Source organism: Antechinus flavipes, chromosome 1 (genome assembly GCF_016432865.1).
Source record: "Antechinus flavipes isolate AdamAnt ecotype Samford, QLD, Australia chromosome 1, AdamAnt_v2, whole genome shotgun sequence".
NCBI classification, from domain to species: domain Eukaryota; kingdom Metazoa; phylum Chordata; class Mammalia; order Dasyuromorphia; family Dasyuridae; genus Antechinus; species Antechinus flavipes.
This window is the reverse complement of record NC_067398.1, coordinates 673176648-673193385: the sequence shown is the minus strand read 5'-3', so window position 1 is coordinate 673193385 and position 16738 is coordinate 673176648.

The window sequence follows — 16738 nt, the reverse complement described above, 5'->3', positions numbered from 1 at the left end:
AAAAAAAAAAAAAAAAATCCACACAAAAAAATGTGCCATGTGTGGCAGCCCTCTTTGTAGTGGCCAGAAACTAGAAACTGAGTGGATGCCCATTGATTGGGAAATGGCTGAATAAATTATAGTATATGAATGTTATGGAATATTATTGTTCTATAAGAAATGACCCCCAGGATGATTTCAGAGAGGCCTGGAGAGATTTACATGAACTGATGCTAAGTGAAATGAGCAGGGAACCAGGAGCTCATTATTCATGGCAACAAGAAAACTATAAATGATCAATTCTGATGGACGTGACTCTCCTCAACAATGAGATGATTCAAACCAGTCCTACATGTTCAGTGATGAAGAGAACCATCTACACCCAGAGAGAGGATCATGGGAACTGAATATGGACCACAACATAGCATTCTCACTCTGTTGTTGTTTGCTTGCATTTTGTTTTCTTTCTTAGTTTTTCTTCCTTCGTCCTTGATCCAATTTTTCTTGTGCAGCAGGATAACTGCATAAATATGTATACGTATATTGGGTTTAACACCTATTTTAACATATTTAACATGTATTGGACTACCAACCAGCTAGGGCAGGGGGCGAGGGGAAGGAGAGAATACTTTGGAACAGAAGGCTTTGTAAGGGTCAGTGTTGAAAAATTACCCATGCATATGTTTTTTAAATAAAAAGCTTTAATTAATAAATAAAATAAAAGATTATGTTTTGGTTAATTGTGATGGACTTGGCTCTTTTCAACATTGAGGTGATTCAGGCCCATTCCAATGGACTTGCAATAGAGAGAGCTATTTGCATCCAATGAGAAGACAATGGGAACGGAATGTGAATTACAACATAGCATTTTCACCATTTTGTTGTTGTTTGTTTGCATTTTGTTTTCTTGTTTTTTTCTTTTTTGATCTGATTTTTCTTGTGCAGCATGATAAATGTGGAAATATATTTAAAAGAATTGCACATATTTAACCTATATTGGATTACTTGCTACCTAGAGGAGGGAGAAAACTTTGGAACACAAGATTTTGCAGCAGTGAATGTTGAAAAATATCTTTGCATGTATTTTGAAAAATAAATAATAATTATTGTAAAAAAAAACCAACAAAGTTTATCAGAATTTCTTTGGATCATTGAATTGCTGAGGATTAAATTTATCATAATTCGTCACCACACAATCTTGCTGTTGCTATGTATAATGTTTTCCTGCTTCTGCTCATTTTACTCTTCAGCATCAGTTCATGTAGGTCTTTCCAGGATTTTCTGACACCAGCCTGTTCATCATTTCTTTCTTTTTTTCTTTACAGAATTTTCTCAAATTAGCCTGTTCATCATTTCTTTCTTTCTTAATTTCTTTTTTCTTCCTTCCTTCCTTTCTTCTTTCTTTCTTTTCTTCCTTCCTCTCTCTCTTCTTCCCTTCCTCCCTTCCTGCCTTCTCTTTCTTTCTCTATTTATCTCTCTTCCATCCTTCTTTCCATCCTTCCTTCTATCCTTCCTTCCTTTCTTCTTCCTTCCTTCCTTCTTCCTTCCTTTCTTTTCTTCCTTCCTTTCCCTTTCTTCTTTTTCTTCCTTTCTTCCTTTTACTAGTTTTTATTTATTTTTCCAAATACATGCAAAAATAGTTTTCAACATTCACCTTTGCAAAATCTTGCGTTCCAAATTTTTCTATTTCTTTCACCCTTCCTCCTTCTGCAAGGCAGCAAGTAATCTGATATAGGTTAAATATCTGCAGTCCTTCTAAACATATTTCCATATCTATCATGCTTCGTAAGAAAAATTAGATCAAAAGGGGAAAAAACAAGAAAAGGAAAAAACCAAAAGTGAAAATACTATGCGTTGTTCCACATTCAGAATCCATAGGTCTCGCTCTGAATGAGAATGGCACTTTTCCATCACAAGTCTGTTGAAATTGCATTGAATTACCTCACTGCTGAAAAGAGTTGATCATCACATCATCTTGTTACTCTATACAACGTATTGCTGGTTCTGCTTGTTTCACTCAGTATCAGTTTGTGCAAATCTTTCCAGCCCTTTCTAAAATCAGCTTGTTCGTTATTTTTGTAGAACAATAATATTCCATTACTTTCATATATCATAACTTATTCAGCCATTCCTCAGTTGATGGATATGTACTCATTTTTCAATTCTTAGCTACTACAAAAAGAGCTACTACAAAATTTTTGCATATGTAGGCCTTTCCTTTTCTCTCTTTTATGATTTTGTTGGGATACCGACCTAGTAATGGCACTGCTGGATCAAAGAGTATGTACAGTTTGATATCCCCTTGAGCATAATTCCAAGTTGTTCTCCAAAACATTTTCATCGTTCATAGCTCTACTAACAATGAATTTTAATGTCCCAGTTTTCCCACACATCCCCTCCAATATTTATCATTATCTTTTCCTGTCATCTTACCCAATCTGAGAGATGTAAGGTAATACTACAGAGTTGTCTTAATTAACACTCCTCTAATCAATAGCTTCATTGTCTCAAAGTAAATATTCGTTGCTTCCTTGACACCATCAATCCATGCTATCATCTGTCATACCCTTTTCCTTTTGCCTTCAGTATTTCTCACCATTCGTCTTTTTCATTAAGTACCGTCTTCTCATTATGTAGCTAACGTATTTAAACTTCAACTTCAGTATTTGACACCTTCGAGTGAATAACCTGAATTCATTTCTTTAAATTTTGAATGACCTGATCTCTTTGCTATCCACGAGACTCTCAAAAGCCTTCTCCAGCACTACAATTCAGTGTTGAGTTTATAGTTCAACTGTCCTAACCATATGTTGCTATGGGGAAAAAAAAAAAAAAACCAATCTATCTCTGACTAAATGGACCTTTGTCAGCAAGGTGATGTCTCTGCTTTTTAGTCCAGATTTGCCATCACTTTCCTTCCAAGAAGGAGGTCTCTTTCATTTTAGGGCTGTACTCAGTGATCTTTGAGCCCAGGAATACTAAACTGTAAAAAAAAAAAAAAAAAAAAAAATTAAATTAAAAAAAAAAGTTGCCTTTGAAGAACACGGGAAAGAATGGGAAAACTTATGTGAACTGATACAAAATGAAGTAATTGGAACCAGGAAAAAATATATGTAATCATCACAACAGTGGAAGTGAAAATAATGATAATAGGAAAAAAAGGAGAAATTGAATTTTAATTATGCCCAAGGTTGGTCCCAAAAATGAGATAAAAGAATTCAAGCCTCATTGACCCACACTTTATACTGTACACCACGATAAGGTCAAAATGGGTTAATGATCTAGGCATAAAGAATGAGATTATAAATAAATTAGAAGAACATAGGATCGTTTACGTCTCAGATCTATAGAGGGGAAAGGAATTTTGTGAACAAAGAAGAACTAAAGATCATTATTGATCACAAAATAGAAAATTTTGACTATATTAAATTAAAAAGCTTTTATACAAATAAAACTAATGGGAACAGGATTAGAAGGGATACAATAAACTGGGAAAATATTTTTACATTCAAAAGTTCTGATAAAGGCCTCATTTCCAAAATATATAGAGAATTGACTCTAACTTATAAGAAATCAAGCCATTCTCTGATTAATAGTCGAAGGATATGAACAAACAATTTTCAGACGAAGAAATTGAAACTATTTCTAGCCATATGAAAAGATGCTCCAAGTCATTATTAATCGGAGAGATGCAAATTAAGACAACTCTGAGATACCACTACACACCTGTCAGATTGGCTAGAATGACAGGGAAAGATAATGCTGAATGTTGGAGGGGATGTGGGAAAACTGGGACACTGCTACATTGTTGGTAGAATTGTGAACACAGCCAGCCATTCTGGAGAGTGATTTGGAACTATGCTCAAAAAGTTATCAAACTGTGCATACCCTTTGATGCAGCAGTGCCACTACTGGGCTTATACCCCAAAGAGATGCTAAAGAAGGGAAAGGGACCTGTATGTGCAAGAATGTTTGTGGCAGCCCTGTTTGTAGTGGCTAGAAACTGGAAACTGAGTGGATGCCCATCCATTGGAGAATGGCTGAATAAGTTATGTTATATGAATGTTATGGAATATTCTTGTTCTGTAAGAAATGACCAGCAGGATGATTTCAGAGAGACCTGGAGAGACATGAACTGATGCTGAGTGAAATGAGCAGGACCAGGAGATCATTATATACCTCAACAACAATATTATATGATGATCAATTCTGATGGACGTGGCCCTCTTCAACAATGAGATGAACCAAATCAGTTCCAGTTGTTCAGTGATGAAGAGAACCAGCTAAACCCAATGAAAGAACTCTGGGAAATGAGTGTGAACCACTACATAGCATTTCCACTCCCTTTGTTTTTGTCCGCCTGCATTTTTTATTTCCTTCACAGGTTAATTGTACATTATCTCAAAGTTTGATTCTTCTTATGCAGCAAAATAACTATATGGATATGTATACATATATTGTATTTAATATATACTTTAACATATTTAACATGTATTGGTCTATCTGCCATCTGGGGGAGGGGGTAGAGGGAAGATGAGGAAAATTGGAACAGAAGGTTTTGCAATTGTTAATGCTGAAAAATTACCCATGCATATATCTTGTAAATAAAAAGCTATTATTATTATTAAAAAAAAGAATTCAAGCCTTCCTTTCTTTTTCAAATTGGGATCAAGCAGCTACTATCAGGATATGTTGGAGCCAAAATAGCAAGTATTGTTGGAGTTGGTTGCTTTGTTGGTTGGTTTTGTTGAAGGGCTGTTCTGGCCACTCTCTTTTGTTTTCTGTTATAAGTAATGGCTTTTGGGTTAGAGGATATGATTTCTCAGTCACCTTGTTTTCATTTATTAACTGCTGTATGTGCTAGGCACTATATTAAGTCTTGAGGTGGCAAAGACAAAAGGAAATAGTCCCTGCCCTCAGGGAGATAACAGTCTGTGGGCGAAATTATATTCACATGTAAATATGTACAAAACATAAGTATGTACAAAACAAATAGAATAATTTTGGGACAAAGCACTAGCAGCTGAGATTCTGGGAAGACCTCATGTAGAAGATGACACTTGAACTGAATCTTGAAGGAAATTAGGGATTTTAAAAGGTAGAGTTTAGAAGGGAGGGCATTCCAGGCATGGGGAAAAAAGCTAGTGCAAAAGCCCAGAGGTGGGAGATGTGAATACTCTGTATGCAGATAGCAAGGGATCACAAAGTATGTGGAAAGGAACAATGTGCAGAAAGACTAGAAAAGTAATAGAGGACCAGGTTGGGAAGAGTATTAAATACTATACTGAAAAGTTTATATTTGGTCTCAGAAATAATGGGACCTATTGGGGTTTACCTATTGGAGAAAAGAAGTACCATTATCTGACTTGTGCTTTAGAAAAATCACTTTTGCCACTGTGGAGAGGGTGGATTGAATTTAAAAAAACAAAAGATATCCATTTTTAAAAAATAAGATGGGGTTTTTAAATGTCTAGCAGACAACCAGAGATGTGGAGTTTGAGAGAGATTAGGGCTGGATACATAGATTTGTCAATCATTTGCATAGAAAAGAACATTAAATCCATTCTATCTAATTTATTTACACAAACATCTATTAAAAGCTTGCTATATGCAATAACTGCCTTGGGAGGATAATATGAAAAACAGATCTGGACCTCTAGGCCATTAAGTGGACATAACATTTGCAGAAGATAAGTCCAGTATCACTTGAGATGAACTAAACCATGACACTGAGACAGACTAGATAAATAGAATATGAAAAGACCCAAGATGGAACTCTCAGGAAGCCCTTCAGGAGTCATGATATGGGTGAAGAGCCAGCAGAGGAGGCTGACATAGCCCAGTCAGGTGGGGAGGAAGACAATGGGTAGGAACAGCCGTGGGCTGAACACTAAGGGAGAGAAGAGTATCTGGAAGTGGGGGTGGTCAATAATGTCATATGATGCAGTGAGATCAAGGAGAATGGAGATGAAGGAAAAGCCATCAGATCTGACAATTAAAAAGGTCACTGGTAACCTTGGAGAGAACAACCTTCATGGAATTAAGTGGAGTGGAGTTAACAGAAGCCAGATTGCCAACAGTTGAGAAGTGAGTGAGAAGGAAGGAACTAGAGACAAGTGTTTTTTTCTAGAAGTAGTTGGCCCTGCCCTTTCCCTCCTCCCCACTCCTTTTCTCTCTCCTTTCCTCCCTCCTTCCTTATTTCTCTCTCTCTGTCTCTCTCTGTCTCTCTCTCTTTCTCTCTCTCTCTCTCCCTCCCTCTTCCTCTCCCACTTCTTTCTCCCTTCCCCTCCCTCGCTCTCGCTCTCTCTCCCTTTCTTTCTCTCCCTTTCTTTTTTTCTCTCTCTGTCCCTTTCTCAACCTCCCTTTCTTTCTCTCTCTTCCTCCCTCCCTCTCTTTCCCTCTGTCTCTGTCTCTCTCTTCCCCTCCCCTCTTAAGGCTTTCCTTACACATCTTTCTTCCCTGGCTGTCAACAAACATACATACTTGACTCTCTCACTTTAAAAAAATTATTCACTTGACTCAGCTGTCCCCTCAGACTATCTTCCTCAGACTACCTCCTTCCTTTTAATAGCAAGCCATACTCCAAGAATAATAGGTTATTTAGCTGTCCATTCACTTTTCTCCTTCCTTGACTTGACTTCCCAACTCCAGCATTCTACTACAACTCCAAACTTACTATTTCTTACCTGTTTAGTTCCAGTGGATTTTACTTAGTCCCTATCCAACTTCTTAGGGTTTTGAAATTGCTGACCACTGACTCAGTCCTCCCCTGGCTCCCATGGTACTAATCTCTCCTGGGTCTTTGTCTCTGAGTCTCAGTTTGGAATCATTATCTGTTTCCTGTTCCCTTGGTATGAGTATTCTCCAGGGCTCTTTTCTGTCTGAGTGATTTCATCTGATCCTATGGGTTCTTGCATAATTTCTTTTTTTTTTAATTTGATAAACTTCTTTTATTTATACATATATATATATATACATGCACATATATATATACTTATATATAAGTATTTATTTATTTTTTGTTTTTATTTTTTAAACTAAAGCTTTTTATTTTCAAAACATATGCATGGATAATTTTTCAACATTAACCTTTGCAAAACCTTGTCTTCCAATTTTCTCCCCCCTTCCCCTACCCCCTCCCCTAGATGGCAGGTAATCCAATATATGTTAAATATGGTAGAAATAGATGTTAAAGCCAAAATATGCATATGTATTTGTCCAATCATTTTGCTGCACAAGAAAAATCAAATCAAATAGGAAAAAATGAGAAAGAAAATAAAATTTTGTATAATTTCTATGCAGATCCAGCTATAGGTAGTTTCACTTTCTCTTCTTCAATTCACATCTCCAACCATCTGTTGGATGTTTCTACCTAGATAGTCCATCTTAATCTCGGCCTCATCATGTCTGAAGCAGAATTCATTATCTTCCCACCTCAGTGCTAAGTCTACCCTCTCCTCTAGTTTTCCCTGAGAGTTTCTCTGACTCCTAGTCTTGGAGCTGTTCCTGACTTCCTTTTCCCTCTTCTTCCCTTCCATCAAATTCTACCAAGATTTTGTATTTGCCCCTCCGCTCCTGGCACACTTGGCCACCAGTCTAGTTTAGTTCCTCATCACCTTCCACCTGGGCTATTTGAATAACCTAATTCATCTCTCTGATAGCTGTCCCTCTGCTTTCTAATCCACCTTCTGTGTAGCCTCCACCATAATCTTCCTAAGACATCGGGCTGACAGTGTCATTCTCCTGCTTAAAATCTAAAATGGCTCTCTTGCCATTGGGGACAAAATATAAAACTTCTCATTAAAAACCCAGGACAATCTAGCTCCATCTCATTTTTCAGATCTCTGCTTCCCAGCCAAACTTGCCAACTAGCTATCCCTGAGCTTTGTGATACTAGTCCCTCTCTCTGTTTGTTCCCCTTTCCTAGGGAAGCCCTGTGTCCCCAGCTGTACTTCTTAGAATCCTTGTTGCCTTCAAGAGTCAGCTCAGCTACAAGAAATCTTACTAAATCCTCTCGTATTTCTTCTCTGTATACATGTTGTAGCCCTTCTATAGTAGAATAGAAGCTTCTTTTAGATGGGCCTTGAAGTATTTCATAATAAATATATTTGTTGAGAATTAAATAAATAGAGAGAAGCAAAATAAAACCATGCATATGTTTTGAAAATTAAAGGATTCAATTAAAAAAGAAAGAAAGAAAGAAAGAAAACTATTAGCAGGATGATTTCAGAAACGTCTGGAGAGACTTACATGAACTGATGCTGAATGAAGTGAGCAGAACCAAGGTAGAGAACATTGTACATAGTGATGGCAACATTGTATGATGATCAACTGTGACAGCCGGGGCTCTTTTCAACAATGAAGTGATCCAGGCCATTTCCAATAGACTTGGGATGGAGAGAGCCAGACTGTGGGGACTGAATGTGGATCACAATATAATATTTTCACCTTTTCTGTTGTTGTTTGCTTGCTTTTTTCCCCTTTCTCATTTTTCCCCTTTTGATCTGATTTTTCTTGTGCAGAATGATAAATGTGGACATATATATATAGAAGAATTGCACATGTTTAACATAGATTACTTGCTGTCTGGGGGAGGGAGGAAGGGGGAGAAGGAGGGAGAAAATTTTGGAACACAAGGTTTGCAAGGGTAAATCTTGAAAACTCTTTGCATGTATTCTGAAAAATAAAAAAGCTATTATAATAAAAAACAATTAACAACTGGGGCTGAAATTCCAGAAAGTAAACTGCAGGAAGCCAGCTGGGACCACTTTATGGAACTCCTAGACAAGAGAGCTCCAGGGCTCTATATCCCCTTCAGAGACAGCCTCCTGTAGCTCAGTCCCTTTCAGAATTCTCCCCACAGAGACTGCTTTCCTTCTTAACCCCTTGGGCAATCACTAGGGGGTTGAGGGCCTTGTCTTGGGGCTGCCCTGGGGGGGAGGAGTAGGAAGTGGAGGGGGAGGGGAGGGCCTGGGGTGTGGGTCTCTGAACCCCAGATAAGGGGCAGGAAGCTGGAGCCTCGGAGGAGGTCTGAAGCACTCTAAAGGGAAGGGCTAGGTAGTGGGAGGGAATTGTGGATCTCACAGCACCCACACTGAAAGGCAATGGAGAGAAACCTAAAGCCAACCTTAATGCAGCAGCTCCCATGAATGCCGAAAAGCTGCCACAGGGGGACTTGCCCGACAGAACCACCCAAGCTCTGCCACAGCCCGCGCCCCTCTGGCGCAGTGTCCCAAGGAGACACCCCCAAAGTGGCAGGCGACACCCCCTGACATGGACGGCCCCGGAGACAACCCCCGCCAGATCTAGCCCTGACACAGACCCAGATGAAGGCTGTTCCCTCTCCTCCCTCCTCCAACCTGAGCCATCTGCTTTCCTTCCCTCCCCAGGGGCTGAGCCAGCCGAGTGCTGGGCTCGTTTCACTCTCACACACGTCCCAGATCACTCCCCCCCCCAATACGTGCACATGCACACGCGTGTGTCGGACACACATGCACACACACGTGCTCCCACATGCTGATCACTCCGCCCCTTCTTAGTCAGGATGAGGTCCTGCCCCCTCGCGATCCCTGGGGTCAGAGAGCCTGGGGATGTCTCCAGCCAGCCCAGCTGTTGTCCCTGTTGCTTTTCCCCATGGGTTCAGCTGTGACCTAGAGATCTCTGCTTGGGGGTGGGGGGGCAGCAAAGGAGAGAAAGCTGGATCCGAGCCTTTGAGGAACCTTAGCTTTGCCACCTCCTACCTGTACAAACTTGTGCAAACGACTTCCCCTTTGGGGGCCTCAGTTTGTTCTGTAAAATCAGGGGGCCGGGCCAGGTAATCTCACGCTAAGGCCCCTTTCACTATTGAATCCTCTGTTCTCTCCTGCCCACTCACCACCCGGATTTAGGATGCTGAAGGAAGACTGAGAGGAGGCACTGGGGTGGGGGCTGGGGCTGTACTTGGCTCCCCCACACCCGGTGAGTAGTCCTGATCCCCAAGGAGACCCAGGATTCTGTGTTCTCTCCTAAAACACCCTGCCTCTCATTCCTCCTACCTTTCTTAGGCAAATAAGGGGAGAGAGAGAGAGAGAGAGAGAGAGAGAGAGAGAGAGAGAGAGAGAGAAAGAAAAGGAAGGAGGGAGGGAGGAAAGGGGGAAGGGAGGGAGGAGGGAGAAAGAGAAGGAGAAAAGGGAAAGGAGGGAAAGAGGGAGAGACAGAGAAGGAAGAAAAGAAAGGAAAAGAAGAGATAAAGGGAAGAGAAAGGGGGAGGAGAAAAGGGAGGGACAGAGAGAAGAAAGGAGAGAAAGGGAAAGGAGGAGCAAGAAAGGAGAAAAGGGAGGGAAAAAGAGAGGGAGAGAAATAGAGACAGAAGGAAGGGGAGAGGGAAAGAGGAAAAAAGGGAGGAGGGAAAGAGGGAGAGAGAAAGAGAGAGACAGAGAGGAAGGAGGAAGGGGAACGGGGGAGGGGAGAGTACATGAAAATCCCAGGCTGAAGGTGAGTACATCTGAAATGATTGCCCCTCTGTGACTGAGTGGCCACAGGAATCCTGCCTTAACAGTGGGCAAGCCCCGGAGGACCCCTCTGTCCTGTGGCCACAGTGGCTTCTGCCAGTCTGCCGTCCCACGGCTCCACAAGGAAATCTTGATTCTGAGGGTCAGAGCCCTTGCCGCCGTGCCACCTTCTGCTGCCCTCATACCAGCCATGGCAGCTCCAGACCTCCAGGAGCCCTATCCAGTCCTTCCCATTGTGCCTTCTGGAAACCCCTGCCTATTGTTAACAGAGTACCCTCCACACCGATCTATAGATTTACTCTTTATATATTTTGTATTTTCTTATACGTGTCCATGTTGTTTCTCCTCCATACAATGTCAACTCCTTGAGAGCACGGTCATTTGAGGGTTTTGTCACCCAAGCACTTATCTGGGAGACCTTCTGGATCAACCTTCTCTTCCTGGGGGGATCCCATATCTTCTTTCCTACGGCAGTTATCCCAACCTTCTCAGCCTTGTGGGGTGGGGGAAGGAGGAAGAAGTGGCCTAGCTTGTGTGGTCAATGGAAAGAATACTGGATTTAGAGGCAGGATTTGAAGCAAAGTCTTTCCTGAAGGAATTCTGGACTTGGAGTCAGGAGTTCAAATCAAATACTTCCCAGCTCCGTTAGCTCAGGGACCCAGAGTAAGTCCCTTAAGGCGGCTTCAGCTCCGGTCTAAGGAGCAGTAGGCTTCCTTTCTGGGCCTCAGTTCCCTCACCTGTCATACCAGATGGCCTGGGAGGTCTCATCTCTGGTCCCATGAGTACTTGTGCTGGTCTAAGGAAATGGCTTTGTGAAATATTAGAGAATTCGGTTATTCTTGCCCAAAGCCAGAAAGGAAGGAGGGGGCTTAGGGTGGCTCTTGGTCCTCGCATCCCTAGGGAACAGCGGGGGCCATCTCATGATGGCCAAAGACAGCTGGCAGGGCATGGATGAAAGGCTGGGGTGAGCTCCATCCAAAAAGAGCAGCCAGCCCGCACCATGAGTGCCTTTCCCCCTTCTCCCACATCCCTCCTTCCCCATAAGGATGGGGGAAGACCACAGACTTAGATCTAGAAGAGGCCTTAGAAGTTACCTAGTCCAAGTTTACTTCACAGACAAGAAAACCAAGGATAAAAAGTTTAAATGACCTTAGAGGCCACCTAATCCTCAGCTTTTTAAACCGTGGGTCAGTACCCCATATGGGGGTCTCTTAATTGAATGTGGGAGTCACAAAATTATGATTTATCATCTGTAAAAGTTTGATTTGTATACATATTTAATATACCCGTATACTTGGGGTTACCTATGCATTTCTTGAGTGAAAAGGGGTCACAAGAGAAGCCCTGATCTGGTCCAACCTCTCCATGTTACAGATGAGGGAACCAAGGCCAGAGAAATTAAACCATCCAAGATCATAGAAGTAAGAAGTAGGAACTTGGATCCAGGTCCTCTGACTCTAAATCTAGGATGTTCTCTGATACATGGCTTATCACCTTCTCTCTGTGTATTACTGGAATCGATCTAAGCATTCTGATTCCCTGGGATCTTATTTCTGGTAGTTCCCAGGCCAAGGTGAGGATGTCCAATACATGAAACCTTACTGAAGGAGCAGAAAGGAGGCAGGCACTGGACTAACAGGCCACATTCCCTCACACTGGGAGGTGCATTTCCTTTGCTTTCTCCCCCTCCTCTCCAGTTCTTCTGCCTCCTGAAACACCCCTGGGTGGGGGTGGGGGAATAGGACTAAGAGAAAGGCCACGGAGGATAGTAATGGATACGGAGCCTGGGCGGCCTTAGAGTCACAATGACCTAGATTTGTGTCCCAGGGTACCCTGGGGCACTGGTGGTCAGAAGCCTTTCAGAAGCCACTCAAGACCCATCTACCACAGCTGAGTCCCTAGCCAGAATTCCCTAGCCATCATTTGGTCTCCTTTTGAAGACTCACTCCCTTCCTAATCTGATGACCATTTAATCATTAGAAAGATTTTACAGAATTTGACTCTTTTCAATCTTCACTCACAACTCCAGGCTTTCACCCAATTTCTAGCACCTTCCATAACAACACCCACTTGTCCTCCAAACCAGAGACCTTCCAAAAACTCAATCTGGGGAAGAGTTAACATTGCCAAAAAGAGCAGCAGATTTGGGGTCAAATCTCTTTTTTAACTGGCTCATTGCCCATGGGACTCAGGACAAGGAGAAGCCTTGAGCTAGTAACTCCCTGGAAGTAACTCTATGACCTGCAGCTCCTTTGGACCTTCATTTTCTCAGAAGAATGTGGTAAGAATCAACAAAAATGAAAGCAAAATCTTTTTTAAAAGTTTAAAATCCTGGACAAGCAGAAAAAAAAAAAAAGCCTCCTCCACTAAGACCAAGGCCTCAGGCTGGTCCCGAGATGCTCCAGAAAGCTAGCCCGGACATTACAGCCTAGTCCTCTCTAAATTTGGTGGTGGTACAGTTCAGTTATTTCAGTCATGTCCAACTCTTCATGACTCCATTTGAGTTTTTCTTTGGCAAATATATTGGAGTAATTTGCTATTTCCTTCTCCAGGTCATTTTTATACATGAGGAAACTGAGGCAAATGGAATTAAGTGACTTGGCTAGGGTCACACAGCTGGTTTAAGTGAGATCATATCTGAATTCAGATGTTCATGACTTCCAGATTTGGTGCTCTGTCTACTGTACCACTTAGCAGCACCCTCTAAATTTGGTACCCTGTGACAAAGTTCAAGTCACTCCTCCCTAGTTAATTTTCTAGTGAGGGAGAAGTTAGTCTTTGGGGGTGGGAGTGAAGCAGATAAAAACTTAGCTCCAGGGACACACCATGTAAGGTAGCCATCATGGCTCCTCATAGCCCTTGTAGCCTGCGCTTTCCCATCTGTTTCTTTTGTTTGGTGTTGACTCTGCACCTAGAATGGTCTCCATCCCCTTACTTTAAGCCCGATTGAAACAGCACCTTCTCCAATCTGATGCCTTTGGCTTGGAATAATTTTGCCTCTCATTATTCACAAAGCATTTTGTACATTTATCACCTAATGTATAAATTCTCGACTAAATTGTGGACTCCCTGAAGAGAACCTGTCTTCTCTTAACTTTGTGTCTCCTTCCACTTCTAGCCGTGTTCTACCCACAAAGGATGCTCAATATTCAATATTCATAAGGCTTGGCTGCTTCAGACTTAAGCTCAGGTATGAATACTCATGAGACCAGCTGCTCAGAGCTAGGACTCCAAATCCCACAGACTGGACTCCAAGATGGAGCCTTGTACCCGGCTAAGGCTTGTGTGTGTGTGTGTATGTGTGTGTGTGCATGTGGGCACTGTGCCTTGGGACTGCATATTGCACAAGTGTGTACACATGTATTGTGCTGTCTGTGCACACGTGCACATACATGTCTGCGTGTACATGTGTGTGTGCAGGCTGGGCAGAAGGCACCTCCAAGGGGCCCGGAGCACGGCCTTCTTTCCATTAACCCAAGTGTGCGACCTTAGATTTTTCTTGGACTCTCGCCTTCCTTTTTTCCTCCCTTCATCTCCCAGCAGTTGACAAATTTCATCAGTTTTACTTCTGAGATCTCTTGATCCCTTTTCCCTGCTCACATGGCTTTTAGCTTCAGTCAGGTTCTCATAATCTCATCCCGTCACAAAAAAAAGCTGTCCTCTCCAATGACGAGAGCATCCACAAACAAGGATGCTAATGAGGAAGCAGTTTCATGAGAACCCAGGAGGGAGAAGTGTCCAGGAGATCACCGTGGGAGAGCAAGGCTAGGGACTGAGGCCATCGGCTTCTGGAATGAATAGGAGTGCAGGAGAGTGATGAAGTGGGACGCCAGACTGAAGGGGCTGAGAAGTGAAAGTGATATGAGAAACCGGGGAGCCTGGCTCTGCCTACGAGTCCAGCTTTTGAGAGGAAGAAGCTGGAAGGGGATGATGGTAGCTTAAGGGGCAGTAGTATCGAATTAAGATGCTGCCACGTTTGTAAGCAGGGAGAGTCTGGATTAGGAGATCGAATTAAAGAGAGGGGTTAATGCAAGGGGCATTCTGTGTTGGAGGTGGAGGGAATGGGATCCATAGTGCTACTGCTCCATTTCGTACTGATGAATGTGGATGATAGCAGAATCTGCCTGAAAGGAAAAGGGTCATCTCTTTCTTCAAGGCTGAAACAAAGGAAGATAAAGTGGGAAATGATACTGAGAGGCTGTGTTGTGTAGAACTGAGGAAAAGATAGCTCAGAGCTGTGGTCCCGATCTTTTCCATATTTTCTGAGTCCTTCACTGGGGAAAGTGGGAGGGGGTTGTGAACAGTTTATGGAAGAGAGATGGCTTAGTACAGATGCTGAGAGGGGTGGGATAGCCAAACAGCTACTGGGCAAAATGAACAGAATCAAGAGAATGGTTTATGTGATGACCACAATAAATGAAAGCAACTTTGGGGGAAAAAATTTGTTTTCTATGAAATAAAATGTACAAAACAATATTCCCCATACCCTTTGTCTCCACCCCCATCACCCCTTGTTTCAGGTTCTTCTCTTTTAACCACCATCTACACAGCTGCCAAAATGAAATTCTTAAAATATACTCTTACTTACTTACTCTTTACTTACACATTTTCAATGACTCCTCATTGTCTCTGGATTAAAAAAAAACTCCTCAGTCTGGCTTTTAAAGCCCTCCACAAAATGGCTCCCACCTGCCTTTTGTCATTCCATTGTACTCTGGTTACAAACGGGAACATTAGCGATTCCCAGGACGTCCCCCATCCAGAACCAATCCTCTCACCCCTCCAAATGCATCATTTCCTTCCAAGCACAGGCCCAGGGCTCAGCTACACAAAGGTTTTTCCCGAACCTTCCTCCACCTCCAAGTTGGATGACTTCCATGTATCTATTTGGGTACATATTATAACCCCACAGTAAAGTGAAATCTCAAGGGATTTGTAGGCCCAAAATCACTGCACACAGTAGGCACTTCACATTGGTGCTGCAGCAGTTAAGCGGTTTCTTCAGACTTCAATCCACCATTTTCCCGAGAAGGCCTTTTGAGTCAGTGGGAAGTGAGAATTTCAAGCCCTAGGATCTCCCCAGCTCCGATCCATCTGTGCTGCTGCCAGAACCATCTCTAACAAATCTGGCCATAGCCCAGTTTGTCTTCATGTGGGTCAGATTTCCAAATCCGACATTCGAGGCCCTCCTCAGTCTATTACCCAGGCTTCCTAAGCTTGGTCCCTCTCTCCTGCTTTGTGCCCAAGTCCCCTATCTCAAATTCCACTTTTCTGGAAGCTTTCTCCAATCCCAGATTCCCAAGACCGTTCTCACCAAGGGGAACTGCAGAGCACTTTGCCCTTCTGTCATCCATTTATCAAGTAATATGGCATGAACTATGAGCTCCAAGAAGACAAGGCCCATATCTTCTGTAAACTCTATACGTACACAATTCACTGTGCACAGCAGGGGTTAAGTAAATGCTTAAATGTAGAATAAAAACTATCAGTATCACATGGTGAAGGGAAGGGGACACTGGAACCTCGAGTTTCCATTTGTCCTGTAAACAATTTTTTACATCTTCAATTTTAAAAATATTTCCACACCAACTATCATTGACAGGTCCACCTGACATAAAATTCTGATCTGACAGATGGCCTCGGCCTAGGAACGGCAGCAAAGTTGCCCAGCATCATCCACCAGCATGCTGGGTAGTTTGGGGTGCAGGGAGGCGGGAAGACATCTATCTGACCATCACTAGGTGGGTGACATGACCTCGGAAGTCACTAACTCTCTTTTAGTTTCTGTAGTTCTTATTTCCTGGTTCAGACCCCAAAGAACCATAGAAATATGGCCATGCCTTGTCCCTCTATATTTGCAGAGAAGGAACCAGACATGGAGTCTTTCCCAAAATCAAAGACAGGGGAGCAGAAGTGAGAAGCCTGGTCAGCCCAGGAAGAAGTGGCCAGGCTAGCCTCTGATTCCCATTATCTCGGGATCCCCCTTGTATTAAGCACCCATGGTTCCTTAAACTTGTCTTGCTACTTGGACCAAGTGTCCCCAAGGGTACAAGAAGCTCAGTCCAAGGGGGCCAAGAAAGTTCTCCGGCCCCACCGGGGGCATTCTGAGACTACCCATAAGCTACAATTTTTTGGATGGCCTGTCAAAACAGGACCGGGAAAGGGGGACAAAAAGGCACAAAGAACAGAGCAACTTTTCCTACACTTGGGCCAGCACGTGGCCTTCGCTCTTTGCCTCAGTTTCCTTATGTATCAAATGGGAAAAACTT